At 45.5% G+C, this 19,849-nt stretch overlaps 1 pseudogene; it reads left to right on the top strand.

Annotated features, from left to right (window-relative positions):
• The first annotated feature begins 865 nt into the window (after nt 1-865).
• LOC125516793 (peroxidase P7-like) lies at nt 866-10,016 on the top strand (annotated as a pseudogene).
• The last annotated feature ends 9,833 nt before the right edge of the window (nt 10,017-19,849 follow it).

Below are 19,849 nucleotides of genomic sequence, written 5' to 3'. Positions count from 1 at the left end.
CTTTACCGTCGCTGTCAGGTCATCTCGTATGACCTCTTGGGCTCTTGGTTGGATGCTTGGCTGTAGTTTCTAAGTCCAAATTCTCACAAGTATATATCCCCAGCTGTAACATATAACATGGGGGTATTGTATTAGCCCAAGTTTTTCTCTTGGCAAGAATTTGACCCTATCGAAGCCTATTGATCTTTAGCGCTCCCGTGCATCAATCTTCCGGTCGGTGAATTAAATCTTCTTGATAAAACAAGACGCCTGTTAGGAAAAAGCCTAATACCTGATCAGCCTGCATCCAGCGGCCTGTTGCTAATATGCTATGCTATTTATTGCTCCATCGTCCATGACAATGGAATTGTCTTAGCACTGCACCAGTTTTGCTATGGAACCACTACAAGTTAGAGTCGTGCCTGACATTTTAGAGAGTTATGGTTCTGATCTTTGTTATCAAACTGATTGGTTTATTCATCCACTGGTTTACAATGTACGCAAAGACAAGAAGTTATTCTGTAAGTCGCCAAGCATGACGTGGAGAGAGAAAGTAGCCTGATCAGAAATATGAAAAGCGCCCTCGTCTTTAATTGAGTCGACCAGCAAACAATCCATTGTACCCAAATTGAATGAAGGAGGGAGTACATAGAGAGGTAGACAACGAGCGGAGCTATGGTGGGGGGGGGGGGGGGGGGGGGGGGGGCGGTGCCTCCTAGCCTTGGATCAATTCAATGAATTTTTTTAGGAAGGCTTAGATTAGATTTCTGTTTTTAGCACTTGGCCCCCCAAACACTGATGATTTATGTTTCGCCCTCAGTAATTTTGGGCTAGCTCCGCCATGGGAGCTAGAGGTAGATTGGCAGAGTAGCAGCACCTTCCTCTTATGCCATTTCTCTCGCAAGTGTTCTCGACAGAGCTGGTGGCGCTGGCGCGAACGGTGGTTGTGCTTCTTGCGGCGGCGGTGGCCCTCGCCGCTGCCCAGGCATAGCTCTCCCACACCTTCTATGACGCGACTTGCACGACACTCCAGCCAATCATGCGTCATGGCATGGCACATGCCGTGCAGACGGAGGCGCGCATGGGTGCCTCCATTCTCCATCTCTTCTTCCACGGCTGCTTCACCAATGCAAGTTACCTCTCATCCACCCGGTTCGAAATCTTTCTCGTTCTGGTTGGACCATTGACGCGTGCGTGTGTTGCAGAGCTGCGACAGTTCTGTACTCCTCGATGACATGACCAACTTCACCGTCGAGAAGAACGCGGTGCCAAACGCGAACTCGGTGCGCAGCTACGAGATTATGGACGACATCAAGACTTAGGTCGAGGCCTCCTGCAAGGCCACCGTCTCCTGCGCCGACATACTGGCCCTCGCCGCTCGTGACGTTGTCACCCTGGTATGCCGGTATCAAGGCTCAACCCAGTTTTTCTTGTATATGGCTACGACATGCTCTCGAGAATTCGACTAAGGGCATTTCTAACCGATCCCCTATAACCGGTTAGAGGAGTAAAAAATCGGTTTTACTCCTCTAACCTGCACCTAGCTGATCCCCAATCAGTGTTAGTGGAGTAAAAATTATACTCAGCCGCGGCGAACCTCCATATATTTCTCCACCGCTCGACGGCTGAGTAAAAGCCGCACCTCTCCTTCAATGCCTCCCCCGCTCCACTCCCACGCCGCATCTGTGCCGACACCGCCCCTGCCACCCCCTTCCAGCACCCGCACGCCGCCGCAGATGCTTCGTAGGCTCCGCCGCGGTCCTTGACCACTTGGATGCCTCCTCATCCCGTCGTCGGCGCAGAACCGGTGGATTTGCAGCTGCTGGCAGCGCCGCCAAATTAGGCACTTTCGGCTGCCAGCGATTGCGCATTGCCATGGATTGCCGGGAACCAGATCGCACAGCCCCGGCAATGCCTCCACGCCGCATGCAAGTATCGGCTCCACCACTAGCCACTTGAATCTCTCTCGTCGGTGGTTCACCGAAAGAGACACACCGGGCCGTCGCCCGGGCTCAGCGCTGGCCCAACGGCTCGTCGACTCACCGTTGCTGGTCATAAAGTGCGACGACTGCATGAGGTAGGTGGTGCGCCAAGTTTCTACCATGCTGGAACATCCCAGATGGGTGTTCTTAAAGTGCAAAAATAACGGGGTATGTGCTTCTTTTGATTCGGTTGTTCACCGGATTTGGCGCAATTTTGGTACCTCATTGTTTGCTCAAATTTGCGTGTAGGATGGATGCAATTTTTGGTATTAGGAAGAACATTACATCAATCTATTGATAGCACGAAAATTGATAGATGCTCATGCACTCGTTGCTAGAATAGAGGCTAGAGATGAGATTAGATACAAATCAACGTCTACTTCTTTAGAATAAAAAAAGAAGAAGTGTGCAAGCTCAAATCCAACTAGTGGGAGCAGTTATGAAAGTTGTATATCTTTCTAAATGTCTAATTATGATTCTTGTTTTCTTTAATCTTACTCTCGCAGCGAAGAATTGATGAATTATCCACTAAAATGTATCAAAATGTCATTGAATGAAATAAAGAAGTAAAGAAAAGTGTTCCAATAGCTGAAAATAAAATGCAAATGAAGTTTACTTCACCAGATACTGCACTATTTATTGGGGATCGGTTAGAAATGCCATAACGTTGGGTGACGAGCTGATGGCGTGCAACTCGGGGGGGGGGGGGGGGGGGGCAACAGGATGGTGATGCTGGGGCGGAGATACTCTCTCACGATGAGCCCGAGCATTAACCTTCCAAGCCCTCTATCATCACTCCTCATGCTCCGCTCGTTCAGAGCCAAGGGCCTCGACGCTCGTGACCATACCGCGATGTCCGAGGCGCACACGGTCGGGTTCGCCCAGTGCTCCAAGTTCCATACATATATATACAACGACATGGGCATAGACTCGATGTTTGCCTCGTAGCTCCGCACCGGCGTCTTCCCCTGGACTGGCGGTGACAACAACCTTGCACCGCTGGAGCTGCAAGGACCATACAAGTTTGACAACGCATTCTTCAGTGACCTGATCGCCCGACGCATCCTCCTTCATTCGGACCAAGAGCTCTTCGGCGGCGACGCCGCTAGTAACAGCACCACGAATGGTATCGCCCGGGCGTACGCTACCAACGGATCCCTCTTCAAGAAGGAAGTACATAGAGAGGTAGAGAGCAACAGAGGTATGTTGAGGCCGGGGGGGGGGGGGCGATGCCCCCCAGCCTTGAAGGAAATTTTTGTAGGTGGTCTTAGATTATATAGTTTTTTAGCATTTGCTCCCCCAAACAATGATGATTTGTATTTTGTCCCCAATGATTTTCGGTTAGCTCCGCCACTGGTGGTAGAGGTAGACCGGGAGAGTAGCATCACATTTCTCTTATTCCATCTCTCTCGCAAGGGTTCTAGGGGGAGATGGTGGCGCTGGCGCGACGCGCAACGGTGGTTGTGCTTCTTGCGGCGGCGACCCTCACCACCGCCCAGGCGCAACTCTTGCCCATCTTCTACAATGCGACCTACCCGATGATACGTCTCCAACATATCTATAATTTTTAATTGTTCCATGTTGTTATATTATCAATTTTGGATGTTTTATAATCATTTATAGTCATTTTATATCATTTTGCTACTAACCTATTGACATAGTGCCAAGTGACAGTTGCTGTTTTTTGCATGTTTTTTTACATCGTGGAAAATCAATACAAAACGGAGTCCAAATGCAACGAAACTTTACGTAGATTTTTTGTTGACCAGAAGAAACCTAATGGGCTAAGGCTGCACCTGGGGGGTGCTCCGAGGAGAGCACAACCCTCCTCGGGTGCCCCCGGACCGCCTCTTTGCTCTATAAATACCCCAATATTCCAGAAACCCTAGGGGAGTCGACGAAAATCAATTCCAGCCGCCGCAGAGTCCAAAACCACCAGATCCAATCTAGACACCATCACGGAGGGGTTCGCCACTTCCATTGGCGCCTCTTCGATGATGCGTGGGTAGTTCTTTGTAGACCTTCGGGTCCGTAGTTATTAGTAGCTACATGGCTTCCTCTCTCTCGTTTGATTCTCAATACAATGGTCTCTTGGAGATCCATATGATGTAACTTTTTTTGCGGTGTGTTTGTTGGGATCGGATGAACTTTGAGTTTATGATCAATTCTATTTTTTTATCCATGAAAGTTATTTGAGTTTCTTTGATCTCTTATATGCATGATTGCTTATAGCCTCATATTTCTTCTCCGATATTTGGGTTTTGTTTGATCAACTTGATCTATTTATCTTGCAATGGGAAGAGGTGCTTTGTAGTGGGTTCGATCTTATGGTGCTTGATCCCAGTGACAGAAGAGGAACCGACACGTATGTATCAATACTACTAAGGATAAAACGATGGGGTCTATCTCTACATAGATAGATCTTGTCTACATCATGTCATCGTTCTTATTGCATTACTCCGTTTCTCCATGAACTTAATACACTAGATGTATGCCGGATAGCGGTCAATGTGTGGAGTAATAGTAGTAGATGCAAGCAGGAGTCGGTCTATTAATCTTGGACATGATGCCTATGTAATGATCATTGCCTGGATATCGTCATGATTATTTGAAATTCTATCAATTTCCCAACAGTAATTTGTTTACCCACTGTTTGCTATTTTTCTCGAGAGAAGCCACTAGTGAAACCTACGACCCCCGGGTCTCTTTCTTATATTATTTGCCTTCGCGATCTATTTTATTTGCCTTTTATTTTTAGATCTACTAAACCAAAAATACGAAAATACATTGCTGCAATTTATTTTATTTGGCATTCGATCTAACAATATTTACAACTCTGTCACGTCCGTTTGCCAATTTCTGGCGTCGTTACCCAAAAGGGGTTGACAACCCCTTTAACACGTCGGGTTGCGAGTAGTTTTTATTTGTGTGCAGGTGTTGTTTATGTTGTGTTGCTTGGTTCTCCTACTGGTTCAATAACCTTGGTTTCATATCTGAGGGAAATATCTACCGCCGCTGTGCTGCATCATCCTTTCCTCTTTGGGGAAATACCGACGCAGCTTCAAGCGACATCAAAAGGGATTTTTGGCGCCATTGTCGGGGAGGATCTTCAACATATACCAGGTTCCTAATCACAAATCTCATCTCCTCACAATTTACATTATTTGCCATTTGCCTCTCATTTTCCTCTCCCCCACTTCATAAAAAGTTGCCGTTTTATTCGCCCCTCTTTTTCGTTCACCGTTTTCTAGTCAGATCTATCATTTGCTTGCAACCATGAGTGATTTCGGTATGGCACCAACAGATGATGGCCTAACTCCTAAGATTGGACGTACGAGCAATCTGGATGCTAAAACTTTTATCTTGGGGCAAGAGAATGCTATGGGAAAGGAACGTATCCAAGAATTTTTCAATTGTGTGGGAAATCTAAGTCTTGATGATGCTCTTATACTTAGAACTACTAGATCTTATGCGGATGCTATTTCAGCGCTACTTCTGAAACTTGAAAGAAAATTTATCCGTACCCATCCTACTTTGCAAAGATTTTTTTTTGAGCTCACTATTATAAAGAATCCTAAGGCTAAAAAGTTGGCCTCTCTCGTTCTTATGAATGAGTTTGACTATATCATACGGGAAGCTAGGGAAATCTTTGTTTTTTATGGTATGAATCGTGAAAAGCCCGTGATAGATGCCAACATTATTATTTACAATAGTGATTATGCTTTAAGACATTTGCTTGGGGATAATAAAATATTTGATGATAATCTTAAAAAGGAAGTCCCGATCCTAGATGTAATTCAACAAGTTTTTAATAATGTTAACCAACATTATTCTTGGATTATTGCCGGAAATCAACGGGGTTATGATAATGGGCAACTTAATAATGCTAAGGTTTCCATGGACAATATGTTTTATGTTGTTTTTACAAAGCCCCATGATGAAAATACCTCTAAGGGAATTAAGAAGAATGATGACAAAACGTAGATCCTTGCTTTATGCCTAGCTAAGGGCGTAAAACTATATCGCTTGTTGGGAGGCAACCCAATGAATAAAATTTATTTTTGCCTTTTGCTTCCCGTTTTTGAGTGTTAACAGAATTATGCTACTGTTATGGTTGTGTTTTTTTATGTTTTAGTTAGTGTTTGTGCCAAGTAAAGCCTTTAGGATCTTCTTGGGTGATAGTTGTTTGATCTTGCTGAAAAAACAAAAACTATTGTGCTCACGAAAATAATTCTCATTTTTAACCAGAGAGTGATAAAATACCCATTCCTTTTGAAGTGGATCAATATAAAAATTTCTCAGGCCTTCCTAATTTGTCAGAGTTTTTTGAGTTACAGAAGTACTCGAAACATCTAGATTTCTACATACTATTCTGTTTTTGACAGATTCTGTTTTGTTTGCGTTGTGTGCTTGTTTTGATGGCTCTATGGTTTTATTTGATGAGTTTTGCCCATATAAAAGTTGGAATACAATAGATATAATAAAAGTTGGAATATAATAGATATAATGCAAGAACAAAATACTAATTGGTTTACTACAGTACTTATAGTAGTGATTTGTTTTCTTATACTCCCTCCATTTTGTATACAAGACCACTATCAAAATTACAATTTGCATATATACAAGGCCACTAACATCAATCGAGGTAAAATTGATGAGGTTCGCCTCGTACTAGCAACCGAGGACATTAATATCCCTTGCATGCATGTGGGAGTGAGAAGGTTGGTTTTCGTGTACCACATTAATCAACCAATGAGGAGTGAGAGGGTTGTCTTGTTGTGTGTTGAAGAGAAAATGCACATTAATTAACACGTCAAGCGAGAAAAAAAAGACTAGCTTGCAACTTTGGCTTAAGTAGGCATTAATTTCTACCTTGGTACCTGTAATATGAGTTTGTGGCCTTGTATACAAAAATGGAGGGAGTACTAACGGATCTCACGAAGGCTTTTGTTGAGTTTTGTGTGATTGAGGTTTTCGAGTTTTGGGTTATCTTATGATGGATGAAGGAATAAGGAGTAAGAAGAGCATAAACATGGGGATGCCCCGACATCCCAAGCTATTATCCAAAGGAGAGCAAGCAACTAAGCTTGGGGATGCCCCGACATCCCAAGCTTTTATCCAAAGGAGAGCAAGCAACTAAGCTTGGGGATGCCCCCGAGTGGCATCCCCTCTTTCTTCTAACGACCATCGGTATTTTACTCGAAGCTATATTTTTATTCGTCACATACTATGTGTTTTGCTTGGAGCGTCTTGTATGATTTGAGTCTTTGCTTGTTTTATTTTGTGTTTTAAGTCTTGATTCCTTGTTGGACACACCTATTTGAGAGAGCCAAAATTATGCCATGACTTGTTAGAATTGCTCTCTATGCTTCACTTAATTTTTCATGAGCTATGGACTTGCTCTAGTGCTTCACTTATATCTTTTTGAGCACGGTGTGATTTATTTTGAAGAAATGCTCTCGTGCTTCACTTAGATTTATTTGAGAGTTAGTAAAATTTTCAAGAAATTCTCTCTTGCTTCACTTAAATTAATTTGAGAGAAAGAAATGTTATGCTCATGATCTTCACTTATATTTGTTTGAGCTTGTCAAAAGCAACACATTAAAATTAGTCCCAAAGTGATAGATATCCAAGAAGGATATAATAAATGAAGATCATTGGACAAAATAAACTTGATTATTAGTAATAGTTTTGAGATATGATGATGTGATATGTGAGTTATGTTGATGAGTAATTATGCTTTAGTAAGAATATTGATGTTAAGGTTTATGATTCGCTATGCAAGCACGAAAGTCAATAATTATGCAATGAAATTATATCTTACTTGTGATGCATTATTCGGTGTTAATTATGCTTAATGCTCGCTTATGAGATTATTCATTTCTTTGTTGGTCGCTTCTCAATCTTTTGCTAGCCTTCATTTTGCACCAAGTATGATCACTACTTGTGCATCCAAAAACCTTTAAACCAGTTTTGCACATGAGTCCACTATATCTACCTATATGCGGTATTATTTTGCCGTTCTAAGCAAATTTGTTTGTGTCATCTCTAATTTTCAAAATAAACTTGTCTCTTGTGTGTTCGTTTCGCTCGATGAGCGGTGAGAGGTGGCTAATTTTTTCCATGCTAGATGTGTTATTCTCACGATGAGTGTTTATTCACTTGTCATTGCACGAGAGTAAGGCAAAGGTATCAGGGATGTCCAGTCCCGAAATGAAAAATGAATTTACTTTATGTTTTAAAATAATAAATTCCTTGGAAAATGTTGTTATGGAGGGCAACCGTGGATACGACTAGCCATGGAAAGTGAAAGTTTGGTTGAAAAAGGAATAAACTTTAATTTTTGTTTGGGAACCACCTATAATATATCTAGCATGGAAAGTGTTGGGAACTCTAAGTCATTTTTGTTGGTGGGAATGACACACCTCCCAAAATGTTTTTATCTCTAAGTTTTTCGCTTTGAGCTCTGACACCTCTACAAATCCCTATTTCCCACTACTAGGAAAAACCTTATACACAGATCTTTAGCAGTAGCACTTGTTAAAAAAGCGCGCTAGTGCTACATAGCAGTAGCGCATGCTGAATAATAGCGCTACAGATACATATATAGCAGTAACACGTCTAGCGATAAAAGCGCTACTACTAAAATTCCCACTACTAAGCCGATAGGATACACATAGTAGTAGCGGTCTTATAGAAACAGCGCTACCGCTAATACTGTTGTAGCAGCGCGTTTACGTAGAAACGCGCTACTGCTAATGGAAATAAAATAAAATGAAAAGCCAATAGAAAAGTAAATGAAAATGAAAGAAATAGAAAAAGGAAAAAGGAAAAGATAAAATGTAAAGAAAAATAAATAAAAAAGGGTAAAAAAGAGAAAAGGCATAGCAGTAGCGCGTTTAGTTAAACGCGCTATAGCTAACTTAGCTATAGCGTGTTTTCAGTAACGCTCTACTGCTTTGTTTGACTTAACCAGCGGTTTCCCTCCACCCGGCCACCACTTCTTCCCCAAATCCCTCGCCCCACTCCGCCTCCGTCTCCCCAATTCACCGTCGCCCCACTTTGCCGCCGTCTCCTGCCGACGGCGACACCCGCAACCTCACCGTCTCTGCCCGGGGCCGCCCTCAACCTCACCGCCGGCGCCCGAGGCCGCCCTCGACCTCACTATCGCCGCCCTCGACCTCACCGCCGCCGCCCTTGACCTCACCGCCGCCCGAGCCCGCCCAGGACTGCCGCTGCCCGAGCCCAAGCCCGCCCTCCCTGCCCCTGCCTCCTTCGCCGAGCACCTCCCCGCCACCATCTCTCCCCTCTCTGTAAGTCCCCCACCCCTGCCCCCACCCCTCCTCTCTCTCTGCATTTTCTTCCCGCCATGTTAATTAGCAGTAGTAGTAGATGTTAATTAGTAGTAGGGTTCATAGATAATGTTTTTTAGTAGTAGTAGTACTAGATGGTAATTAGTAGTAGTGGTGGTACTGGTTAACTAGGGCAATAGGGTTAATAGTAGATGTTTTTTAGTTAGGGTAATAATAGATGTTATGTAGTAGATAATGTAGATGTTAATTAGTTCAGTAGGGTTTAGTTTTTGAATTGAGTTTGTTTAACTAGATGTTAATTAAGGTAGTAGGGTTTAGTTTAGAGTAAAATTTAGTTTAGTAGTTAACTAAATATAATCTATATTTGGTTTTTGAATTGAGTTTGAGAGAGCATGAGATTTGTGTAGATTTTCTTGAAGTGTCAAACACTAGGAGATGCAAATTTGAAGTGGTCATGATATATGCAAATTCCTCAATTGTGTTTGCTCATCTTTAGCTACTGTTGTAGTTTCTCATGTACATATTCTTAAGTGGTCTTGTTATATGCAACATAGAAGTGGTTCGATTGTGGCCGAGTGGCCTTTTGTTGTTTGCAGGAAATGAAGCCGAGTGGCCTATGTTTTGCCGGAATGTTGATTCATTTCCGTTCTGGCAAATTTTAGGTGCTCGATTTGTCCAATTTTTAGCAAAGGTCATGCCGAAATATTCCATGAATTTCGGCGTGACTTGTGGTACAAACTAGGACATATCGAGTGCCTGGGATTTGCCACACCGGGAAGGAGTCAACGGTCCTAACATAGGCCTTTTTATGTCATTATTCATTTTATTAAGGCTAGATTAATTGACTAGATTTAATCGTAGGAAACATGGCTAGCAACGATGAAAGACAGGGTTCTGGTGATTGCGACAACGTCTACCTGGCGGCAGACGAATTTTTGAGCATTGCTGACGATCAACGGATGTTGTTGCTGGGCCCACCTATCGCATCGGGGACTTAGACCGACATGCAGACCGGCGCTGAGACTGAGACCGGCACCGATACTAGCGGAGCCGGTATAGAACCGAAAGCAAAGAGGCCATGGTGGCTAAACCAGCTCATGACTACTAGACTGGTGGTCACGGAGATGGACAACAACATTTTTGAGCCAACATCGCTCGAGGAAGCACGATCGTGCTACCGCAATCAAATAGGCTGCATCGTACGGACAATCGCCACCATCAACAATGAGAAACTAAAGAAGATAGATAATATGATGCCCTCCCTCCTAAAGAAGCTGCACCAGATATTCTTGTTCTCGGGCCGGTATGAAAAGGAATATGAAAATCCAGATAAGGACCCGATAATGAAGAAGATAAGCAAACACGCCATGACCAAGTTTAGCGACGCATTGGCCGCCTGGAAAGCAAGGGTGAAACATCGCACCGTCAACAAAAAGGAACCCTACTTTGAGATTGTAAAGGATAATCCTACAATCATGCAAGAGTAGTTTGAAATATTCAAGGCGACTTGCGAGGCCGAAGCTGCCAAAAAAAGTCTAAGTACATGAAGGGGCTTCAACAAAGGAACATGGGGCGCCACCACCTCGGAAGCCGTGTGTAAGGGCATATTTATCCCTAAGGTGTTTTGGTGATTGATGACAACGCGTTTGCGGACTAATCGTGTGCCTTGAGTATCCCAGACATTTCATCGCTAGGCACAAGACGGTTGGGTGCCCCTCGAAGACTATTGAAGACGGCGTCTTTTCTACGTTTCTTTTTGGTGGATTTGAGTCATAGGAAAGTCGTACTATTAAGAGGGGGTTTGCGTCGGAATGGTTTGGGTGGAATCATCACGTACACGTTTCTTCCTTGTCCCCTCCTTTCTCTTGCACCTTGGAGCTTCCTCCGTTGCTTATCTCGTCACCTTGCTTCTGGCTGCTGTGTTGGCCTGCGGTAGTACTGCTCCCAGGTGAGCAGTAGTACCGTAGGCACCAGCGGTAGTACCGTGCTGCGGCGCGGTAGTACCGCAGGTGCCCACGGTAGTACCGCTCCCCTAGAGCTGCACTACCGTGGCCCACCAGGCTAGTACTGCTCCCCCGCGGTAGTAGGGGCGGATGTAATTTTTTACATCCGCGCCTACCACGGTAGTACCGCTTTCACTCCGCGGTAGTACCGTGCTCAGCTGCTAGGCGATAGTACTGCCCCTCTGCGGTAGTACTGTGTCGGGTTTTTGCTTCTTCCATTTTTCAGTGGAAGTAGGCACAGTTGTTTCCTTATCCTCTCTCTTCCCAGGCTAGGGGATTCCTGCCTTGCGGTAGTACCGCAAGGGGGAGCGGTAGTACCGCACCTGCGGAAGTACCGCCCTCAGCACTTGTGCCACAGGTCTGCCCTAGCCGTTGCTGGTGCAGCGGTAGTACCTCGGGCCTGCACGGTTGTACCGCGTGACCTCGCGGTAGTACCGCTTGGCAGCAAGCGGTAGTACCGCGTGGCCCCACAGTAGTACCGCTTGCCTGGTGCGGTAGTACCGCTGGCCGCGGGCTGGTAGGTGGATAACGGTTGGATCTTTGTCCCTCACTATATAAGGGGTACCCTTCTTCCCCGTTGACTTATCTCTTCCAACCCTAAGCTCCATTGTTGCTCTAAGCTCCATTTCCCCCCGATCTCACTCCCTAGCCAATCAAACTTGTTGATTTGCTCGGGAGTGGTTGAGAAGGCCTCGATCCACACTTCCACCAAGAGAAATTTGATTCCCCCCACTAATCCCTTGCGGATCTTGTTACTCTTAGGTGTTTGAGCATCCTAGACGGTTGAGGTCACCGCGGAGCCATAGTCCATTGTGGTGAAGCTTCATGGTGTCGTTGGGAGCCTCTAATTGAGTTGTGGAGATTGCCCCAACCTTGTTTGTAAAGGTTCGGTCGCCGCCTCCAAGGGCACCAATAGTGGAATCACGGCATCTCGCATTGTGTGAGGGCGTGAGGAGAATACGGTGGCCCTAGTGGCTTTTTGGGGAGCATTGTGCCTCCACACCGCTCCAACGGAGACGTACTTCCCTTCAAAGGGAAGGAACTTCGGTAACACATCCTCGTCTCCACCGTCTCCACTCTTGGTTATCTCGTGCCTTTACTTGTGCAAGCTTATTTGTGTCATATCTCTTGCTTGCTTGTGTTCCTATCCTTGTTGCATCATATAGGTTGCTCACCTAGTTGCATATCTAGACAACCTACTTTGATGCAAAGTTTAAATTGTTAAAGAAAAGCTAAAAATTGTTAGTTGCCTATTCACTCCCCCTCTAGTCAACCATATCGATCCTTTCAATTGGTATCAGAGCCTCGTCTCTTTATTAAGGACTTTACCGTCCGAAGAGTATGGTTGATACTGTAGACGGTGTGGAGGAACACTCCGGTGTGAATCCGATCTCGTCTACGGGCGATGGGGAAACCTCGGTCTCTCGTGAGGAGTTCAATGTGGCCTTGGAGACATTGAAAACCTCCATGACGATCGAGGTTGAAAGCATGTTTACTAAATTCCTTGAAGGGCTTAAACTATCCACCGCACCGTTGAAAGTGGGTAATCCCACCGACAAGGTGACGGATGCTACCTCCAATAAGGGGGAAGCTAGTAGCGAAAAGTCTCCTTCTTCTAGTGGTAAGAATGGCACCGACATCTTTGCTCATGTGGAACCACCACTTGTTTATGGTGGACCGGTTCCTTCCACTCATTTGAATCATGCCGGTCCTCCCCCTAAGATTGTGAAAAATGAGGACTTTGATTCTTGGGTTTACCGCTTTAAACGTCATTTGAATCATGTGAACACTAATCTTTGGAGAATCATTGAAGAAGGTTTCTATCCGCATGATCCAAGCAACTTCACTCCTCGAGAATCTGCGGATAATCAATTCAATGAGAATGCTCTCTTCATCATTCAAGATGCAATTCCACCCGAAGATCTACCTCATCTTCGGCCCTTCGCCTTGGCCAAAGATGCATGGCTTTGTGTTGTCTCACTCTACCGGGGAAGCTCAAGCATTCAACGCTCCAACTATGAAGTGGTGCAAGATGAGGCCGATGAGTTTGCAATGAAAGAAGATGAAGAACCTCGTGAGCTTTATCGGAGAGTAACCAAACTCGCGGTCTCACTTCGAGATCACGGGAGCAAGGACACGGATGACAATTGGATCAAGCGCAAATTCCTCAAGGCAATGATGCCCTACCACAAGGCCATGTCCTCCGTCATTCGTCAAAGGCCGGACTTCCACACTTTGACCTCAAGCGAAGTGTTGGATGAGTTTGTGGCCATGAACATTTTGGACAAGACCGCCGACAATGCGGTGCTTCGTTCTCAAAGGGCAAAGAAGCCCAACCTTGCATTGAAGGCCAAGCTCTGCGTTGAAGAAGAGGAAGAGGAAGAAGAGGAGAGCAACCCCTAAGATACTAAGTATGCATATCATGAACACATGGCACTTGCTTCAAGGCAATTTTGGAGCAAGAAAAACTCAAGGCCAAACTTTAACAAAAACAACTCAAGTGGCACGAAGAGCAAGCAACGTGTAAGGACTTGCTACAATTGTGGCAATGTGAGTCATTTTGTTGCGGAGTGCCCGTATGAGAAGAGGGAAGACAATGGTGGCAAACTCATCCGAAAGGACAAGGCCAAGTCGTTCCCCAACAAGAGCAACTTCACCAAGAAGACTTCCCCCAAGGCATTGGTGGTACAAGAAGAGTACAATGAGGATGATGACGATGATGAATATGGTGAGTCGGTTTCCATGGCCTCTGTTGCCATTGCGACGACTCCACGGGTGTCTCTCTTCGACTCACCCAATGAGAGCATCACCGCCAAGTGCCTCATGGCTAAAGACACCAACAAGGTAACCTCCAACATCAAAACTACCATCATTAATCATCCTTCTTCGACGGATAGCATTGATGAACATGAGGGAGATAATGTGGAGGTGAATGAGTTTGATGCCTTTATGGGCAAACTTAAGGGTAAATCCAAGAAGTACTTTGTTGCTCTCTTGGAACAACTTGGTGAAGCCAATGACATGATCGAGGCTCACGAAGATACCATCTCTAAGATGGAAGGGCATAGTCGTGACTATGCCAATGAGATCTTGGATCTTTCAAATGCTCTTGAGGAAGAGCGTGGTCTTCGTTTGGCTCTTTAGGAGTCACACAACGCTGATCATGCTAAGTTAAAGAAAGATTTTGATCATGTTCTCATTGTTTCTCGTGTGCTAAAATCCGAGAAGGCTGAACTTGAGGTTGATCTTGCTAGACTCAAAGAGGAGTTTGATCTACTTGACAAGGCTCACAAGGTCTTGAAGGGTGCTCATACTAGCCTTAAAGAGTCTCATGATCAACTTCAAGTGAAGCTAACCAAGGAAAAAGCCACTTTTCCTCGTATGATGTTAATTGATAATGCAAATGCTACTAACCCGTGTTGTGAGCATGTGCATCTTGTTGAGGAGAACGCTAAGCTAAAGGTGCAACTTGAGAAGGGTCTTGCGTCTTGCATACAAGGCAAGAAGAACCTCAACGACCTCTTGTCCAACCAAAAGGGAGTTGTGGCTAAGGAAGGGATTGGGTACGTGCCCGAGTCCAAGAACAAGAAGAAGAATGACAAGACCAAACAACCTCCTCCTCTCATGCAAACCTTTGTGAAGGAGGGAGAGAGTGCTTCCAAGGAGAAGAAGAACAATGAGAAGGGTGGCAGTGTCAAAAAGGACAATGCCACTCCTCCCATCAAAGCCGGCGACTTTAATCCTTCTTATATGTTATGTCATGCTAGTGATGGGCATCTCCATGACAAATTTGTTGGTTCCCCTCATGAGTACATTGAATGGTCTATTTGGGTTCAAAGACCCTTGTTACTAACATCAAAGGACCCATTACAAAATGGGTACCTAAAACCAAGCATTGATCTCTTGTAGGTGTTTGCTTCCGGTGGGGGATCATGGTTGCTCGATAGTGGAGCTACAAATCATATGACCGGAAGCAAGGACTTGGTGGTGGACGTGCACAAGATTCCATCTATGCCCACCAATGTCGAGTGGGGTGATGCCTCATCTTCTAAGGTATTGGGACTTGGCAAGGTAGTCATTTCTCATGATCTCATGATCGAGAAGGTCATGCTTGTTGAGTCCCTTGCATACAATTTACTTTCCGTTCGTCAACTTGCAATCATGGGCTTTGCCACTTTCTTTGATATCGATACCGTGGCCCTCTTATGGAGCAAGACTCTTAAAGTAGCCTTTGTTGGGCATGTCGAGAACGGTCTATATGTGATTAACTTTTCGGAGCGACCCACTAAGACCGCGACATGCCTAATGGCTAAAGTTGATGTGGGATGGCTTTGGCATCGCCGTTTAGCCCATGTCAATATGAGATCTTTGCAAAGTCTTCTCAAGGGGGACCATGTCCGTGGACTAATGAATGTTAGTTTTGCTAAAGATCGTGCTTGCAGTGCTTGTATAGAAGGAAAGCTACATGAGAAGGCTCACCCTCCCACGACTATCATTTACTCAAAGAGGCCTTTGGAACTCCTTCACTTGGATCTCTTTGGGCCTCCATCCTTCGATAGTCTTGGGGGTAGGAAGGTATTGCTTGGTGATTGTGGATGACTACTCAAGATACACTTGGGTGTATTTCTTAAAGAGGAAGAGCGAGACCCAACAAACAGTCATTGACTTTGCAAATGAAGCACAACGTCAACACAATGCAAATATCTTGACAATAAGAAGTGACAACGGCACCGAGTTTAAGAACTACATCTTGGATGAGTTTCTTGGTGATGAGGGGATCAAGCATCAATATTCCGCACCTTACACCCCTCAACAAAATGGTGTTGCGGAGAGGAAGAACCGGACGTTGATGGATGCGGCAAGGACCATGATGGCGGAGTTCAAGTCTCCATACAACTTTTGGGCCGAAGCCATCAACACCGCGTGTCATGCATCCAATCGGCTCTACCTCTGCAAGGGCTTGAACAAGACTCCATATGAGATACTCACCGGTAACAAGCCCAACCTCAAGTACTTTCGGGTGTTCGGGTGTAAGTGTTTCATTCTCAAGAAAGGTGTTCGGTTGTCTAAATTTGAGGCTAGAGCTTATGAGGGCATATTTGTTGGTTATGCTAGAAACTCTCATGCTTACCGTGTCCTCAATAAATCCACGGGACTTATTGAGGAGACGTGTAACGTGGAGTTTGATGAGAATAACGGCTCCCAAGTGGAGCAAAGTGGCACTTGTGATGTAGGTGATGAAATTCCTCCTCAAGCCATAAGAAGAATGGGTGTTGGCTTTATCCTACCCATTGAGGAACCCCTTGTGGCCGAAGGAGAAGGACAATGCTCCACTCAAGTGGAGCCATCACAAACCCAAGGCCCACACGCTTCCGAAGAACAACATGAAGGCCCTCATCCTCAAGAACATGACCAAGGGAAGATCATGCTCAAGACGGTGTTGACACATCAAGTGATGCCCAAGGTCAAGTTCTCTCCTCCGAGCAAGTTCAAGAACAAGAACAAGCTCAAGACGACGCTCAAGATGATCAAGTGACTACTCCTCGTCTCACCCCCGAGGAGGAATTGGAGCGTCGTGCCGCCAAGGTTTCTTCCAAGCTCTCCACCAAGGATCATCTCATGATGAATGTGCTTGGAAGCTTAAGAAAGGGGATAAGCACTCGTAGACAATTAGCAAACTATTGTGAGCATCACGCGTTTGTCTCTTGTGTCGAACCCCACAAGGTCTATGAGGCGCTTGAAGATCCGGATTGGCTCAATGCCATGCATGAAGAACTCAACAACTTCGAGCGCAACAAAGTGTGGAGGTTGGTGCCAAGACCGACGGGGAACCACAATGTCATTGGAACAAAGTGGATATTTAAGAACAAGCAAGATGTCCATGGGATTATCATTCGCAACAAGGCTCGTTTGGTAGCACAAGGCTACTCCCAAGTCGAGGGTATCGACTACGGTGAAACCTTTGCTCCCGTTGCTTGTCTTGAATCCATTCGCATGTTGATTGCATATGCTTCTCATCATAACTTTAAGTTACAACAAATGGATGTGAAGAGTGCTTTTCTTAATGGTCCCATTAATGAATTGGTTTATGTCAAGCAACCCCCCGGGTTCGAGGATCCGTACTTTCCCAATCATGTGTATCAACTCGATAAGGCACTCTATGGCCTTAAACAAGCCCCACATGCGTGGTATGACCACCTTACCGAGTTGTTACAAGACCGTGGTTTTGAAGTTGGGCTAATCGACCCCACTCTTTTTACTAAGAAGGTCAAAGGGGAGTTGTTTGTGTGCCAATTATATGTTGATGATATTATCTTTGGTTCCCCTAACAAAGCTTTCAATGAGGAATTTGCCGCTCTCATGACCTTAAAGTTCGAGATGTCTTCCATGGGAGAGTTGAAGTTCTTTCTAGGGTTCGAAGTGAATCAAAGAAGAGAAGGAACCTTCATCAACCAAGCCAAATACACTCAAGACATGCTCAAGAGATTCAAGCTAAGTGATGTCAAGGCGGTTTCCACTCCAATGCCCACCAAGTGCCAACTTGACATAGATCCCAATGGTAAAGCGGTGGATCAAAAGGTATATCGTTCCATGATAGGCTCCTTGCTTTACCTTTGTGCATCTAGACCGGATATCATGTTGAGTGTGGGAATTTGTGCACGGTTTCAAGCCGCACCTAAGGAAAGTCACTATGTGGCGGTCAAACGAATCTTTCAATATTTGGCTCATACCCCAAACTTTGGCTTATGGTACCCAAGAGGAGCAAACTTCAAGCTTGTAGGGTATTCGGATTCCGATTGGGCGGGAGACAAAGTGGATAGGAAGTCCACTTCCGGAGGGTGCCAATTCCTTGGCTGCTCTTTGGTAAGTTGGTCTTCCAAAAAGCAAAGTTGTGTGTCTCTCTCGTCCACCGAAGCGGAGTATGTGGCGGCCGGTAGTTGTTGTGCACAACTCTTATGGATGAGGCAAACTTTAAAGGATTACGGTGTCATTTGTGACAAAGTGCCTCTTTGGTGTGACAATGAAAGTGCCATCAAGATCTCTCTCAACCCGGTGCAACACTTGAAGACGAAGCATATTGAGATCCGGTATCACATTAGGCGAGGAGAGATTGAGCTCAACTATGTCAACACTCATGATAACCTTGCAGATATTTTCACGAAGCCCTTGGATGAAGCAAGATTTCACGAGTTAAGGCATGAGCTAAATATCATTGATTCGAGCAATGTTGCTCGAACCCTTGCACACCCCACCATACTCAACTTGTTGTCTTGTTTAGATGTAGGCATGGACATAGGGTGAGTGTTGTTCTCTCAATGAACTCTTCCTCCCCCATTATGAATAAATTGATCAAGTCTTTCACATTAGCCATGTTTGATGGTGCTTGTGCTTCAAAGACGAGTTTTGGTCATGGGCCCAAGGATAATTCTTCACGGTGCCATACCAATTGACTCAAACATAGGTGGCCACGACCACCACCCTCTCTTTGGAGAGGTGGTGTCTCGTGGTTGTTTCATTTTGTCGTTTGCCTTTCTGCCTTCGTGTGTAGCATGGTCTTGTGGTGTCGTGTTGCCCCGGAGTGTTTGTGCAAAGACCTCTTTTTCGTGTGCTTGAAACGTGCATCTTCTTGAGCCCACGGTACTACCACTTGAGAGGGCACGGTACTACCGCGCCAGAGCGCGGTACTACCGCTCAGGTGCGGTACTTTCGCCGAGCGGTACTACCGCGATGAGGCACGGTACTACCGCGCCATCGAGTGAGCGTGGGGGTTATGACTCGGGCAGGGGAGTTCCAACTCCCCATACCCATTCACTTGTCTCTCTCCCCACGTCTCTCTCTCTCTTGCTCAAGAACGGTGCCGGAGGTCCTCGCCAGATCTCCATCTCCGACCACTCTCCTCGGATTCCGACCGATGGGATTGTTCTCCACCACTTCCTCTTGTCATGGACCAAGGTTTTTCCCCAAATCCCTCTTTTTCTTGGTTGTTCTCTCGCTTCTAGGTTTTTGGGGAGATGCTTGTTGTTCTTGAGATTTTAGGCCAAATCTGTGCGAGAGTAGGATGTAGGAGAGTCGTGTTGTGTAGGAATCATACTTGATATATTGTCATGTGGTAGATTTGTCCAACCATAGTACCGCCGCGGTTTCGCGGGTTTTTCTCAGATTTGAACTTGTTCGGATCTGACACGGTGCGGTACTATCGTGTCTCATGTGCGGTACTACCGCTCGTGCGGTACTACCGCCCATCAGGTGCGGTACTACCGCACCAGCTCATGCGGTACTACCGCCCATCAGACGCGGTACTACCGCGCTAGCTGTGGCACTAAGATCCTACTACCGCTCCCAGACCCGGTACTACCGTGGCCCTACATGGTACTACCGCGACTAAGAGCGGTACTACAATCTTAGTACCGCAGCACTTGGCAGTACTACCGTAGGGATCAAATTTCTCTCATGGCAATTATCTTGTGTGCTTCCTGCATGTTTCTTTTGCTTTGTTGTGGTCTTTGCATTGATCCTTCTTGCTTGTCGTGTGTGTTTTGTGCTTTGTGTCTCAGGTGGTGGCTCTCGCCGT

The sequence above is a fragment of the Triticum urartu genome, chromosome 2A (genome assembly GCF_056163025.1).
Source record: "Triticum urartu cultivar PI428250 chromosome 2A, HENAU_Tu73, whole genome shotgun sequence".
NCBI lineage: Eukaryota > Viridiplantae > Streptophyta > Magnoliopsida > Poales > Poaceae > Triticum > Triticum urartu.
This window is presented reverse-complemented; position numbering and strand designations above follow the sequence as displayed.